The sequence below is a fragment of the Euprymna scolopes genome, chromosome 38 (assembly GCF_053919585.1).
Source record: "Euprymna scolopes isolate OS-2025 chromosome 38, ASM5391958v1, whole genome shotgun sequence".
Taxonomy (NCBI): Eukaryota; Metazoa; Mollusca; class Cephalopoda; order Sepiida; family Sepiolidae; genus Euprymna; species Euprymna scolopes.
The window spans coordinates 78,240,638-78,257,920 of record NC_136519.1 but is presented as its reverse complement, the minus strand read 5'-3'; the positions used below and the strand labels follow the sequence as shown (position 1 = coordinate 78,257,920).

Below are 17,283 nucleotides of genomic sequence, written 5' to 3'. Positions count from 1 at the left end.
CGTCAATATTCTGGCCGCCATTATGATAAAACCTCTGTCAGGCACGTCCATCGGTTTCGGCACGATCGCAACAAGGTCCACGCCATTCAAGCCAGTTGATGGGCTCTCTTTGCCTCCGCTGTCACGATCTAAATGTATGGAAAAATCGGTTTGACAATTTACCGACATTGAGATTTATACGCCAAATTCATATCCAAAATGAAAGAACAATAACTTTCTTACAAAACGATCATGTGTATATATATATATATATAGAGAGAGAGAGAAATATAAAGGAACACACCGAGTTATGTGTTCATCAACGTTTCATCTTTATTTCGAGACTTTCTCTGGATATATATATATATATATATATATATATATATATAAAGTAGTAGCGTTCGTGTGTGTGTGTGTACAACTACCAATCACCAATATAAAGGCCATATGTGGGTACACATCTGCCCATATTAGGATGCTTCTATCAAAGGAGACGTTATATTGTATATGGACTTTCAATATATAGCATTCTTTAAACCACTTTTTCATTACTGAGTTACGGTCATTAACATATCACATTAAATGCAATCTATTTAAATAATTACCTCGATGACATTACTTATTCGACATAATAGCTTTGTTTCAACTGTACTAATAAAAAAAAATTAATTATTTAGTTTATTTAAATTTCAAGTTATGTTTGCTTTAATTTATTTTATCTGAAATCTAAACCCGTTTTATTTTCAAACCAAAAACCAGAAAACCAAAAGGGGAAATAACTGTGATAGCTTAATTAAAACATTGTTTTAAACGGAGCACGTTACTAAATATTTCCTGTTTTTGTTTCCATTTCGAAATATTATTCTAAGCTGAATTTTTTATTTTTTTTAATTCGGAAATTTTTTTCACTTATTCTTACTTTTTAAGTAATCTTTTTTATTTGTTAGAAAAAATAATTAAAACTAATGTCCTCATTTACTTGCATCCTCACGAGGGCAGAGTTAGTCACAGAGACACATGTGAACAAAATCCATCATCCCCTGCTCTTTTTGTTTTTTGTTTATAAAATTTAATCGGTGTTGCCCAGGATTTATAATAATTATACCACAGCAAGTGTGTTTAATTGCCTGCGAAACAGATTTTCTTTATAATTTATTTAATATCTTAAATTAAAAATGGTCAATTTTTACGACGTGACCCAGCGTCGTTTAACCCTTAGAAAAAAATGGTCAATGTCAAGTTTCTTTCCAACTCCTCAAAAAACTTGAAAATGGCGACTTTTAATGGTTTTCGATAGTGCTAAAAATATCACATTTAAATTTGTGGCGGACAAATAGTTTTCGTGATATGAAGGAATTACTTTTTCAAAAAGTGGGGAATCACTTTCCTATATAAATTTAACGTAAAATGGGCACCCATTTTATAACCACCTAATAATTTCTTCATATCATAAAACAAATTTAACTGTGATATTCGTTTTCAGCAACACCGAAAACCGACGCTGTTTTACGTCACGTGCAAGCGACTCTATATGTAACTCCATCGGTCCGTCGGTTGGTCCGTCGGTTGGTCTGACCCGTAATACTTTTGTGCTTGGCCTTTTTGGTTAAGATCAAAGGTCTGTTGTCAATAGATGCTGTTCTTAGCTTTTTAAGTTTTTCTTGGCCTTTTGGTCAAGATCAAAGTTAGGGCCTTGTGCCTAAATTTGTTTTGTCTTTTGGAGATTTTACTTTTTTAAATGTTTTAATTTTATATTGGAATTTTTTTATTGTAATTTTTTCTTTAAACGAAATAAATTAAATATAAAGATCAAAGTGTAGTATCTGTTCCGGTAGATACTGCAAGCAAAGACCATATGTGGAGGCAACCCCACATGTAAGACCTTGGTCAATGTAGGGGCAACCCTTCATACAAATTGTCACTATCCAGCTCCCCTACTCCCCGGGGAGTTGGTCCCCATTTCCCCTTCACTCCTCACATTAAAAATCGGTCTTGTGCCTAATTTGCTCGGTGGGGGACCAAATAAATACCACCCTTCATACCAATTGTCACTATCCAGCTCCCCTACTCCCCGGGGAGTTGGTCCCCATTTCCCTTTCACTCCTCACAATAAAAATCGGCCTTGTGCCTAATTTGCTCGGTGGGGGAGCAAATAAATATCGTTTTTCTTGTCCTTTTGACCAAGATCAAATTGTAGTATCTGTTCTTAGTACATGCTGTACTTATGTTTGTAACTTTTCCTTGGCCACATAGCTAAGATCAAAGTGTAATATATGTTCTTAACAGATGCTGCACTTACATTTGTAACTTTTTCTAGGCAATGGAAGGAGAAACCCTTCCATGCTAAGGCATTTTTAGTCGCATGCAAGTCACTCCATCGGTCGGTCTGTAACACATTTACATTTTATTTTTTTATTTAAGCAAGGGGTATGGAGTAACATTTTTGTCCCCTGATTTATCAGAGAGGGACCTGGTTCGTCTGTCCGTTAGTCCAGATGATTGACGGATAACCGTCTATTAGTTTTTCCTGAAATTTTGTCACAAATTATATTTTAATATATAAATGTGCATAGTAAAAAAAAAAAAAAAATTTTTTTTTTTTTTTTCTTTTTTTTTTTTTCGAAAAATCCTGTTTTGCCCGCAGGGGCTCAAAAGGGGTGAAAAATGGCCCAAAATTACACTTTTTGTCCTGTAACATTTGATCCATCCATTAGATTTTTCTGAAACTTGCCCAAAATGTGGAAGGCATTGTTCTTAATATAAATTCAATATAGGTGACCCTGACAAAAGTCTGGTTTGCGTCCCCCGAGGACTTTTAGTGCTAAAAATGCCCTTTTTTCATATTTCTCAATAAAAAAAACTTGATATGTATATCTATATAGTGCTCTCCCATGGTGCTGAATTCAAATATACATGTGTTACAGTGTAAAACTGCATAGTTTGTCAGTTTTCCATGGTATTCAGCATTCCAAGGGTCTCATAAGGGGTAAAAAATGTACCAAAATTGCAAATAATAACACTTTTTGCCCCATAAATTTTTACCTATCCATTAGACTTTTCTGAAACTTGTCCAAAGTGTAACTTTTCCTTGGTCACATGGCTAAGATCAAAGTGTAGTATCTGTTCTTAACCGATGCTGCACTTGTTTGTAACTAATAAGTAAATGTGTTACGGACCGACCGACCGACGGAGAATAGTTTTTTTTAAAGTGCATACCACAGAATACTTTTTTTTAGTCGTGTGTAAGCAACTCTATAAGTCACTCAGTCGGTCGGTTCGTAACACATGTACTTTTTTTTTTCTTTTTATGTTTATTATACAACTATTTATTGGTTTTCGGGGTTCCTGAATACGAAAATAACGTTTCAAATTTCCTAAATCAAATAATTTTTGTGATATAAAGTGGGGGATCACTTTTCCATATTAATTTAATGTAAAATGATCACCCACTTTACAACCAGTCAGTCTCAAAACCATTCAAGTCATTTTCCAGATCATTCAAGTTGTTTTTGAAGGATTCCAGTTATTTTTTAAGCATTCAAGTCATTCTTAAGTTCATTCAATTCATCCTTAGGTTCATTAAAGTCATTCTAAGTCATTTACTTTTTATTTATTTAAGTCATTTCAGCCCATTTTTCGGTCATTTTAGTTTATTTTTAAGAATTTCATGTCAGTCCTGCATTCATGCATTCATTCATTACACGAGAGCACGTGACTAATGGCTATCAGCCTTGTTTTACTAAGAGATTTGTTTATTTTTCATAATTTAGGACGTTAATAATGCTGTCAGTAAGCTTACACAAGCGATTTACAAAAATATATTTTTGTTTTTGTTTTTTTTTTTTGGTGAGGCGGTATTAAATTATAGAATTTGTATGGATTTTACCAGGTGCTTCTTTAGTTTACTTAACCGCCTCCTAATGTAAATAGAATTTTTGTGAAATGTTAAACTGCAGAGGCACCTGTTCACAACTATACAAATTGTATAATGAGTGGATAATTATATTTTAAAAACTATATATATATATATATATATATATATATATATATATGTGTGTGTTTTTTTTTAATATAATTATAATCTTTTTATTTATAAGAGAAGAAAGACAATTTTAAGATCGTCAAGCCCGAATATCAGCTGACGTGATATTGTAAAATAACACAGACGGAATTTGATGATCGACATTATCATCATTATTATTTATTTATTTATTTTTGCGAATTAGTCCACCGGGAAAATTATTCCTCGTAATATATAATATTCAGTAGAGGATTGAATATTAAAATATTAATTAAATATTTAATATACAAATGTTTATAATATTATTAATCATTAAATTGTGTAAACTTAAAACCTAACAAAATTATAACAAAGAGTAATTATTAATTTCAGTTTGAAATTTAAACAGTCATTAAGTCGCTTCTGCTTTTCCATAGTTCGTATAGTTAACACAAGTCTGACGTCACGGAATCATGCGTTCTTTTTTTTTTCACATTGTTTTGGCAATGCCTAGTTTATATTTATGTGTCTATGTGCGTGCATGTGCGTGTGTGTGCGTGTGTGTGTGGTCATCTTGTTTATTATACGCTTCTTCTTCTTCTTCTTCTTCTTCTTCTTCTCCGTCCCCCCCCCCTCCGCTCCCTCTATCTGGTTCCGATCGGATGTTGTTCTGGTGAGGCGTCGGTACTTGATCCGGATTGAATCAACCACGGATCCATTTCGCGATTACCGGTTGCCCAGCATCTGCCGTTCAGAACGCACACACATTATCGGAATCGCTGCAACCTACACCTACCTTCCCCCATCCACGGTTGAAGCTCATCTCTCGTAACGTACTTCTCCACCCATGCTGCTGCTGCTGCTGCTGCTGCTGATGATGATGATGATGATGATGATGATGATGCGTAAACAAATTTAGACGAGGTTGAAAAAGCAGACGCCATCAGTGATCTCCTTTTTTGTGTCCGTGTGTAGAGAACAAAGGTTACGGCTGATAACACTATAACAAGATTCGAATAGATACATAAGTATATAGTAAGAATGAGAGAGAGAGAGAGAGAGAGAGAGAGAGAGAGAGAGAGAGAGAGAGAGAGAGAGAGAGAGAGAATAAAAGAAAGAAAGAAGGAAAGATTCATAGATAGAGAGAGAGAAATAGATAGATAGTGGCAGGAAAGAGAAAGAAAAAATAGACAAAAAGAAAGAAAGAGACAGAATGAGAGCGATATGAACCAACATAGACAAACTTACAGAGCGATAACAGAGACCATATGTAGAGAAAGGGAGATTGGAGCGAGAGAAATAAATTGATAGATAAATTGAGCGATATAGATGGGAAAACAGATAAATAGATAGACAGATGCGTACATAGAAAGAATAAAGAAAGATAACGGGAGGTTTAATACCAGGCAACGCCGGGTACATCTTCTAATATAAGCCTGACGAATCCTATAGTGGATGAAACGCAGAATATTCAGTGTAGCTTAATCGCCATATATACTTTATAAATTACTAACTAGCTCTACCTACGTATTGAGCACTTTTGAAGTAAATACTTAAAATTTACGCATAAATCTATACTTTCGTATATTAAATTTATGTGAGTAAATGAAGTTATATATATATATATATATATATATATATATATATATATATATATATATATATATATATATATGTGTTTGCTGGTTAAATTTTAAATTCTGAAAAAAAAATAGAGAGACATATATTCGATTTAAGAATTTATTGTTTGACAAAAAGGAATATATAGAAAGGGTTATTTTAATTTCCTTAATCCATGGATTTTCAATAATGGCTCATATCATCAGAGGAAATGAAATGCGGTTAGCAAAATGTTCAGCTGCGAATGGACGCTTATTTTGCCTTTTAGCACAATTATTGAAAATAGTTTTTTGAGTGGTTGTCAATAATTATATGAAAAAAATTATACGAAAAGAGAAGTTGATACAACCTGGGCAATCCATTATCGGAAGGAGTACACTGTCCCTCGGGGTTATAAATCCAGGTGGGCAGAAAATAGGTCCAGGGGAGAAAGTAATATTCCCATATAGCAAATTTTTCGAAAAGTATACGGGGCAGTCTTATTCGTTGTTGCATTGAGTGTGTGTTGGTTGATGCAGTCTCGGTGTAAACAAAGTGTATCCGATGTTGGGTGGATATACCATTCCATTGTAATTATTCCCGTGAGTAATAGAATTTAAGTATTGAGTTATGTATGCAATGAACCTCGAAATCAATAGTATAGGTAGCAAAATAGCAAAATAATCCGGGAGATGATATTCAGAACGGTGCGTTGGACGATTTGCTTCTGGTGTGAGTCCCGGTAGAAAGATATTCGCTTTTTTGTTGATAGTGGGTGAGAGAAGCCTTTTAGATGAGGGAAAGAGGAGAGTGGGATGAAGTAGAGAGGGTAAAGAGAGAGGGTGGAGGGTTAAGATTGGGCGAGCATACAGGTGCTTAATGGATTTTGTTTCGGCGGGGGGAGGAATTGTATTTTAGTAATCTTTAAAAGGGTTGACCTCTTGATTCAAATGGGAAATGGATATTCTTGTGATTTTCAATGGGAGTGTGCGTGATATGGGGTGGGAGTGTTGTTTTTGCTGTGCGGATGGGTGAGCGGGTGAGGTGGAGATAGAGACGATTCAGGTCTGAAACTATGGAATGCTTAGAGGGTTACTTATTTAAGTGAGTTTAAGGTTGGGTTCTTTTAATTTTGAGTGTATATTTAAAGCTGGGTGTGAGGTTGCAAAAACGTGGTTGAATTTAACTATTTATATAATAATTACTTGCGTACCCATCAAATATATTGCTCTATTCTTAGATATTGAGCTTTTCCTTTTTCGCTAGGATCACTTTGAAAGTATTACTTCAAGTAATATCTACAAGGAATTTTCATCTGAATTCTATAAGTGTCTTATCTCGCTTATATATATATATATATATATATATATATATATATATATATATATATATATATATATATATATGTTTTGTTTTTGCGATACATTTTGAATGAATTCAATTATTTACGAAAGTGCATTTTTTACCTAAATGCGAGTTGGGAATAATTTTCCCTTTAAACGTAGGGTCCCCATTTTGAATCTCGCTATATTCAGCCACTCTGATGAGTCGTAGACGACGAAACACGTGTCAGTGGATAATTACATTTTAAAATAATATATATATATATGTGCGTGTATGTATGTATATATGTGTGTGTGTGTGTGTGTGAAATAAAAATTACAGTTAAGTTTATCAAAATGATCCAAAATGGTAAAACTAAAGTATATTATAAATATTAAAGAATTAATGTTTATAAAGTAATCTCAACCAGATGTAAAAGTTCCATAAAACCAAATAGGAGATAGAGCGTATAATAAGAATAAGTAGTTAATAAAACATGTTTAAACACTTTGAAAAAGAGTTAAAAACATATTTAATTTGAAAAGGAAACACTAAATAAGTGGATAGCCTTTAATTCGCGGAGTTTCGAAGAAATACTTTCCTTCTCATCAGAGGGTAGGATTTAGCAAAATGCGAGATCGGATTTTGCTTGCAAAAGTATTTAATAAAACTACAAGTCATAGATCTTACTTGATAACAAAAAGTGAAGCAGGGGGGATAGGGTAAAGAAAAAAGTTATTTCACGTGAATGGATTGTCTAGTAAATGGTAAAGTATCCAATGACAGTAAAATCCAAATACGCAGAATCCAAGAAAGTTGGTTAAATTTCCATTCGCACAAGTAAAATCCAAGGGAATCGCGTAATTGGAAGATGACCCAAAGTAATCCAGAAGGTAGAAATCCGTGGAATAATTCAGAAATAGGGATAAGGAAATGGGAATGAATTCCAATAATTTATTAAAAGAAAGATAAAATGTGCGTAAAAAAATGGAAGAAATTTAAAACTCGACTGTCGAGGCAAGGCTAAATAAAGAAAATCATTGAAATCCCGCATTTTGCTAAATCCTACCCTCTGATGAGAAGGAAAGTATTTCTTCGAAACTCCAGGGATTAAGGACTATCCACTTAGTGTTTCCTTTTTAAAATTAAATGTGTTTTTAACTCTTTTTCAAAGTGTTTTTAAACATGTTTTATTAGCTACTTGCTCTTATATATATATATATATATATATATATATATATATATATATATATATATATATATATATGCATATAGGACTAGTTGTTAAAATTGGAAAAGAAAAAGGGCAAGATATTCTAGTAAAAAATATAATAAAAATATTTCAGTATTAAGAATTGATTATATAATGTTTAATTGGATTTTTAAATAGCATACGCATATGTAATAACAATGTACGGCATTCGTCTGCTTTCATTCTCTCTGTTTCGCTTGTTACTTCTGTTTTCGTGAGAGCGGTGAATTAGTAGCAACACTAGTAGCTGAAGCGACGTAGTTCTTATGGAAACCAGTCATAAAAAACGTCGCTCACCTCCTTATATTTTTTTAGGATTTCGAACACCAGTAAATTCATTGTAACTTTTGTTTTACTGAACGAAAAAAATTTTTTTCACAAAATAGCTGAGAAAATGATCTATGAACTGTAATATAATATTTGTTTGAAATTTGGTTGAAAAATGAGTGAGCCGTGAAGCTTTAAAGCAGTTCTTAATGACTAAAACTGCCACTTAACCATATCGTTTAAACACTACCGTGTTTGAATAATATGAACGGGATTCATCCCTAAACTAATTAATTGGCTATTATGAATGTTGGAACACAGTTGCTAAACGTTAAGGAGTCCGAATGTGGGTTGTATTTAGTTTATTTTTATTTATTTTATTCTTTTATAGTTGATTAGCACTTTTATCCTTTGCTGCACGGGTTCTTCCGCAGTGGATAAAAGTGCCGAGGGGAAAATATTTCTCAGTTACAGCCTTATGGGAGGGGGGGATTAAAGCTTCCGTATAGACGATACTAAGAATTCAATTACGAATTACTGAAAACCTTCTATCGGAATTTGGGGTACATTATCAAAATCCGTTTTCCATGGTAACAAATTGACAGAGAAAACAAAAAAAAAAATGAAAAAAGAAACATATAAAGCAAATTTTCCGCAAATGGGAAACTAAAGAAATGAACAAATGAAGTAAAGACCCGAAATTTGATTAAAATGATCCAATTTTTATTCAAATAAAATAAAACGTTATGGTTGCTTTTATTTCCCAATGCTAGGGTAAAAACCCCTTAAAGAAACATATCAAATCAAAAACAAATACAAGAAAACAACATTTCTTATTTGAAAGGCTGAATGGAAAGGAACATATAAAAATTAGAAAATAGTTCTTTTAAGTCTTTGTTTTCCGTTCAGTCTTTCTTTAAACAAAAGCGGGTTTTTTTTTTTACTTTAAATAGAAAAAGGGAGGTAAAATATTTTCCATTTATGAAGGCTCAGATACCTTTAAATTGAAATTAGATTAAACAATACCAAAAAGCCAGGTACAAATAAAATAATTTTTACGTCTGTATTCCCAGACATAGTCCATAATTCCGTGTCTTCCCTACACGGGATAAATGCTGATATTAATGTTTTTATCTTCTTTGAAGAGAAGGAAATCTCGGTAGAAAAATCTTCCTTAATTCTTTTCTCATGAAGCCCACAAACCGAATCTTCCTGTCTGTCACCCAGGTCGTCAAATTAAATTTCTGTATTTTACAGAAAACTATCTCAAACTCACCCTGCTACCGTGAGTTCTTGAGATTGGTAATTTTACAGTTGACAAAACCTTGTCGCTTTTTAATTAACTGAAAAGGAAAATATTTTTTTTTCTAAAAGAAAAAAATACAAATCAAAATAAAATAAATACGTATTAGATACGTTTGAAGCCAAAACAACGCACGATTACAAAATAAACAGATATTTATTTTTTTAAATTCATATTGAAATTTTATTGAAATTTATAAATATATTTCGAAGATACACTTCATCATCAGTATGCCTTTCTTTCTTTCTTTCTTTCTTTGTCCGGTTGTTGTTGGAGCATAGAGTCAGTAGAAGAATGTTTGTTGTTTTTACATTAGTCTTTTCAAATGTCGGAACGGTGTGTTGGCCACGCGAAATTCATGTTAGGGTTTGTGTTCCTTGATAGAAGCACTGGTTGAGTTTGAATAAAATAAATACGTATTAGAATAATTTTTTCTTTGTGAAGGCACAGATACCTTTAAATTCAAAGGAGATTAATCGAAACCAAAAAGCCGCTTTGGTGACTACGCTAAGCTTTTAGGGTACAAATAAAATAATTTTTACATCTGTATTCCCAGACAGAGTCCAGAATTCCGTGTCTTCCCTACACGGGATAACTGCTGTTATTAATGTTTTTTCTTCTTTGAAAAGAAGGAAATCTCGGTAGAAAAATCTTCCTTAATTATTTTCTCATTGAGCCCGCAAACCGAATCTTCCTGTCTGTCACCCAGGTCGTCAAATTAAATTTCTGTATTTTACAGAAAAATATCTCAAACCCACCCTGCTACCCTGAGTCCTTCACCTTGGTAATTTTTCAGTAGATAAAGCGGGTTTGTATTACTGTACACATAGATTCGAAAAACCTGTAAAAAAAAAAACAAATATATAACAAATAAATATTATCAAAAAGCAAGATAAGTTACTTTTCTTTCTAACTGGATAATTTTTTAGTGTTTTTATTTAATGTAACACGTTTATTCAGCACGAAAAACATATTTATCGGTGTATTGGAAAATTAAAAATGGCGCCCGACTCTCTCTTTTACACGGTAAGTTTGGGAAAAGGGGTTAAAAATTAAAAAATATACAAAATACTGTTAGACACTCGCTCAGTATATGTTACCGTTAAAAAACAGACGAGCGATTTTGACCAAGGTTAATACCTTTATACAACCTAAGATCACAAGTGCATTTGAAAAGTTTTATTACCACACAAACCGAAAGGCCTAACATATAAAATCAGCAAAAAGTTCTTTGATATGACAGGGCGCGTTCGAAATGAATGTTTCTGTTTAAAGCACAATTAGAGCATGATACTTGACTTTCTGTATTTTAAACTTTAATCCAAGCCATTATATATGAAAAATAATTTTATAAAATCAACAGTAGGTTCTCTACAGTGCAATGTAGACTACAATGTATCATGGAATAAGTTTAGCGAGAGGTATGTGAAGCTTTCTTTCTGGTTCACCGCGATGGGTCCCCAACTAGAGCAAGCAATCAATCGATTTGATTGAAAAATGGTCAATTTCATCGATTTCAATGACAATAAATATATGGGAATGTGTAACATTCATTGATCATCAGTGACTCTCGGGCAACGTCGCGTCATCATGCTAGTACAATAATACTCCTCTACTTTATTGATTGATCACTATTTTATGAATTGACTAACATCTATGAAGGCGCAGTAAATATAATCATTAAATTTATCAATCCTCATTTTAAAAAATCCGAAATATTTTAAATCAGCTTTTTCATTCAACTTCCGGGCCATATGCATCGACATTACAGAAACAACTAACTGTAAGGTTATGCTGGGGGACGGCTACTATACGACCCGACACAATGGAGTGTGTAAATATCTCCACTAGAACAACTAAATTGAGGACATTGCAAAGGCTGTTGCAAAGAAGGTAGGCTCCCTCTATCGTGCTAGAAAACTACTCACACCTGAGAGTATCCTGTACCTCTACAAAGCCACCATTCGTCTATGCATGGAGTATTGTTGCCACATCTGCGCTGGTGCATCTACCACTAGTATCTTCCTCTTGAATGAGGTAAAAAAAAAATTCTTCAATCTAATAGGTACCAATTTGTCAACTAAGCACGAGCCCCTGTCCCATCGCCGCAATGTTGCATCCCTGTGCCTGTTTTACAAATATTTTAATGGAATGTGTTCTGATGAACTCGTTGCACCTGTGCCCCTTCGACGTACATATTCTTAACAAACCCGCTTAGCAGCAAAATCACACCCCTTCACTGTTGAGGCCTTCAAATTCCAGACGACTTTCTACTCTAATAATTCATTCCCTCGAACAGCTAGACTTTGGAATTCCCTTCCTGCTACCTGCTTCCTTGATTGTACTGATATGCAGACGTTTAAATGTAATGTAAACCAACATCTTGTTAATATTTTCTTTGACATGGTCCCAAATAGTAGTCCCTTACGTTCAAGTGGTGATGTGCCTTATTTGGGGTGAACGCGAGTTAAGAAAAAAATAAAAATAAAAAATGGACGATGTGTCAAAAGTTGAAAATCGAATGCAGCAATAAATCCTGGAACATGTTTACCAGAAAGAACAGTCGGAAATAAGTTAAACACCATCCACTATGCCTATGCAATTTCTGCAGATACGTACCTAGAAAACGGAGCCATAAAACCTGACATAGTGATATGGGACAACAAGAAGAAAGAAGCAACCTTGGTAGAAGTTAGTGTGCCCAAGGATGCCGGGCTAAACAGAGCTGAAATGGAAAACAGATAACGAAATACCAAAGGTCTTATGTATGACATGAAAAGAAATTGGAATCTTAGGAGGATCTCTATCATTCCAGTTATCATAGGAGCAACTGGACTCATAAAAATGTATTTCAAAGACTACCTGGCAAATATACCCGGTGAACCAAGTGCAAGAAAGTTCAAACAATTGAACAACACTCGTCTAGCGAAAACCACTATTAATAATTTCCCAAACTCTTTATCTGTGCCCAAACCCAAATGTAGATTCCATGAACAAAGTTTCTTTCTTAGAACGACTGCCTGTTTTCCAGCTGACTATAATCTGACTGTCTTCAAATCCAACATAAACAAATTCTTGATGCACCGTCCCCCTAAGTAATCCAATTTACAAAATTCCCACTGCTTATGATTATTACGCTATAATACCATTGACTAATGTATACCCATTAAACCTTATCCTCGAGTGACCTCTGGGCCTTGATAAGTGGTGATTCCTGTGTAAAAAAAAAGGGGGGACGGTCAGAATCTTAAAATGATCTCTCAGTTGGAATATTTGAGTTAGTGAGTGAATAATGTTGGGCACTGGTAGGATGCCCCGTCCTCAGCTTGATCAAATCGATAAGAAATTGTTTAAAAATGATCTGAACAAAATACGACAATGAAAAGAAACTAGTACCTTAAGAAGATTTCCATCATTCCGGTAATTATAGGAGTAACCGGAGTCATGAAAAAGAATCTACTTGGCAAATATACTCTGTGAACAAAGTACAAGAAAAATACAAACAATTGCACTTAAAGGACCGGTTAAAATATTAAAACAGGTTTCTCAGTCGGAATGTATGTAATAGCGGATGAATGTTTGCATCCGGTAGGATACCCATCCCCAGTTATAACAAAATAGTGAAAAAAATTAAAAAAAAAAAATTAAGAAAGTAGAAAGAAAAGAAAAAGGTTTTAATGGATTCTCAGAATAAACAAGCGCGGATGACACAGCAAAATCCTAATGACCATAATGGCGACGTCAGTATTAATCAAACTACGGTTACTGGTTCTGATGATATCAGTGGAGATATTGCATGCAAGCGCGTTGCAATACATTCAATAGTAGAGACAACGACCGGCCAGCAGGTGGCGACCTCTATTAGCGAAACGAGCGTGTCCGTCACGCTCGTTTAATCGGAGTGAAACGAAGGTCGCATTAAATGGGGGAAAGAGATTGGCCGCCCACCTGCCGAGACGAGGCCAAAACCATGACTCAACAAGATTCTCGTGCCGGACGAGATTATCGTGTTTGCTAACGAGATTTTAGGGGGTCGCCATTAAAACTAATTCTTCTCGATTTCACATTTTTGTTATCGTTGTTGTTGTTGTTGTTATTATTATTATTATCATTATTATTATTATTATTATTAGTAGTAGTAGTAGTAGTAGTATATTGTTTATTTTTCAATAAGTTAGTCTGTACGTTACGTTTTGGAAAAGGCCAAATACAATTATTGAAGGTTAAGCTGTTTCAAAAAAAAAAAAAAAAAATGCCAAATTCGTCAAATTTGGCAACCCTAAACAAGAATATGAGAGTGACCTTCCTTTGATGTAGCTTCATGTTCGAATATCATTATAATTATATCTGATAATCGAAAACGAATATCGTTATATTTATCTATAAAACTAACGATCCGAAATAAATATCAGCTTTATCAAAAAATATTTGTTGATTTCTCATTCGGTGGAATTTCGACCGATTCTGCTCGTTATTATTATTATTATTATTATTATTATTATTATTATTATTATTATTATTGATTATTATTTATTATTGTTATTATTGTTATTATTATTATTATTATTATTATTAATTATTATTATTATTAATTATTATTATTATTAATTGTTATTATTATCATTTTTATTATTATTATTATTATTAATTATTATTATTATTATTAATTATTATTATTATTATTATTATTAATTATTATTATTATTATTGTTATTATTATTAATTATTATTATTATTATTATTATTAATTGTTATCATTATTATTATTAATTATTATTATTATTAATTATTATTATTAATTATTATTATTATTATTAATTATTATTATTATTAATTGTTATTATTATTATTATTATTATTATTAATTATTATTATTATTATTATTAATTATTATTATTGTTATTATTATTATTATTAATGATTATTATTATTATTATTAATTGTTATCATGATTATTATTAACTATTATTATTAATTATTATTATTATTAATTATTATTATTATTATTAATAATTATTATTATTAATTATTATTATTATTAATTATTTATTATTATTATAATTAATTGTTATTATTATCATTATTTTATTATTAATTATTATTATTATTGTTATTAATTATTATTATTATTATTATCCATTGTTATTATTAATTATTATTATTGTTAATTATTATTATTATCATTATTATTATTATTATTTATTATTATTATTATTAATTATTAATTATTATTATTATTATTATTATTATAATTAATTGTTATTATTATCATTATTATTATTATCATTATTATTAATTATCGTTATTATTAATTATTTATTATTATTATTATTATTAATAATAATAATAATAATAATAATAATAATAATAATAATAATAATAATTGTTATTATTTACTTACTACTTCTAATAAGTATAATCCCGGTTACAGTTGGTACGCTAGGAGTAGTATCAAGTCGTCTAGAAGGACAATTGAAAATACCACAAATCCCCGACGTTTTAGGTTGCCTTCAGATCTCTGCAGTTGTAGGTACCACCAACATCCTTAGAAAAACCCTTGATCTTTGAAGCTCCTGGTTTGGAGCCAGGATTGAGGGAAATCCTTTGGAAATGAATATCATCCCTTACTAGAGGGATATTGATAAATGAAATCAGAATTGTTATTATTTAAGAATTCGAATTTAACAGATCAGATGAGTGTAGAGTTTTTTTTAAATAAATGTATTTATTTACGGCACAATCACGTTGACACACCGGTTCCCGCCAGATTAGCGAAGTTAAACAACGATTAGCCTGACCAGCACCAGACGGATGACTATTTGGAATACTAGGCGCTGTATGATGTGGCGGGACAGCATTACTGTTAAAGAAAAAGTAAGGTTCCCCTCTTTTTCCGCTAGTCTGTGAGAGACTTTTAGGCAAGGTCGAGAACCTACTTCATCCTCCCCCCTCCCTCACCGATCAGGATAACGTGACGTCATGGAAAGCAGGTAACTGATGTAATATGGAAGTAAACAGAAATAATTTACCTCTGAATACAATGGTCAGGACAATCGTCCTGTATGAGCATTACTCGGACAAAAAGAAACTGCAACCTACTTTATGTACTACTGCAAAGAGAGCAGTGGAAACACATCAACCACTTTAGAGAAGCAGTGTGAATCGAGTTGCGAATAATAAGTAGAGCTATGACAACAGCATATTCTTTTCATTGTTTTTACCCTCGAGTGTGTATCCGTTGATATCTTATATGCTTTTATATAGAGTGATGTGCTTCTCAGTTGATTAACTGTGTTTAACTGTGTCGGATATATACTCGAGTGTCAGCACAATAAAAAAAATATGCTTTTGTCATAGCCCTAATAATGAGCAACAATGAATTCATGTGTGCCTCGAGTGAGAGAGATAGATAGAGAGTTATGAGGACTGTTTTCCCCCGTTGAGAGCAGCCATTTATTAATTCGCCTAACTAGGACTTCTGGTTTTAATCGACTATTTGCCCGAAACATTAGCATATCCAGTATCGCGACCATGTAAATTTGTTTATATTAATAATACCTCGAACGAAAAAATAGCCGTTGATCTACAAATGAATTCACAGCGTCTCTCCACATAACGTCTTATATCCTTTGAATTCTTGTTCTCTATTGGAATCAATAATATCGTTGGAATTGAAAATATTGGACAGTTAAAGGCGCGTTTCTTCATGTTTATTTACTGTTTAATTTTTATGTTATATGTGTATATGTGTTGTGTGCATGTGTATATTTGTGTACTTATATGTATATGTATTTAAGACTGACGTGGCACCTTTTCCTCCTTCCTCTTCCTTTCTCCTTTTCCCCGTGTATGATCATCACTTTCACTACACTGATGAATACTGAAGGATCAGTCGAATTTTTTTCATAATATTATTTTGCATCCCTGCACGTCACCAATTGAAAACGAGTAAAAAAAATTTATAAGCTTTTATACTTTTCGTATTCTTTATATATATATATATATATATATATATATATATATATATATATATATATATATATATATATATATATATATAAAGAATTGAACATGCCAAGGAATAATAAACACTTACAAGCCTCCACCCCTTGGAAAAACTTCAAATTAACTACGAAAATCGCCATTTTTACATCTCCAACACATTTGAAAATAATTTCTGACGAGGACGCATCACAGAATGTCTGAAACGCGCGTAAAAACGATTTCAATGACTTAAAAACATTATCACAATGATCCAAACATAATTCTCAATGAAAAACCAAGACACGGAATGATAAAATAATGTTAAAAAAATACACATTGTTGGTGACTACTCCCTTATTTAAATATATGTGTGTGTGTGTGTGCGTGTGTGTGTGTGTGTGTGTGTGTGTGTATATATATATAAATGGTGGAGGTTACAGGAAGAGTATGAGTTCAATTCTTTTAGACTTATCATGATAATACAAAGCTCAACAACATTGTATTGGAGCTTATATAGAAGTCAATACAACATAAAGAAAATGAAGGTATAAAACTATCTAGTAATATATAGAGAGA

General features: G+C 32.3%; 1 protein-coding gene across 1 annotated transcript in view; it reads left to right on the top strand.

Moving 5' to 3' along the window:
* Nucleotides 1-17,283, top strand: part of LOC145263206 (protein unc-93 homolog A-like) — a 348,106-nt gene that overhangs the window by 154,383 nt on the left and 176,440 nt on the right. The gene's annotated exons all lie outside the window — the stretch shown is intronic.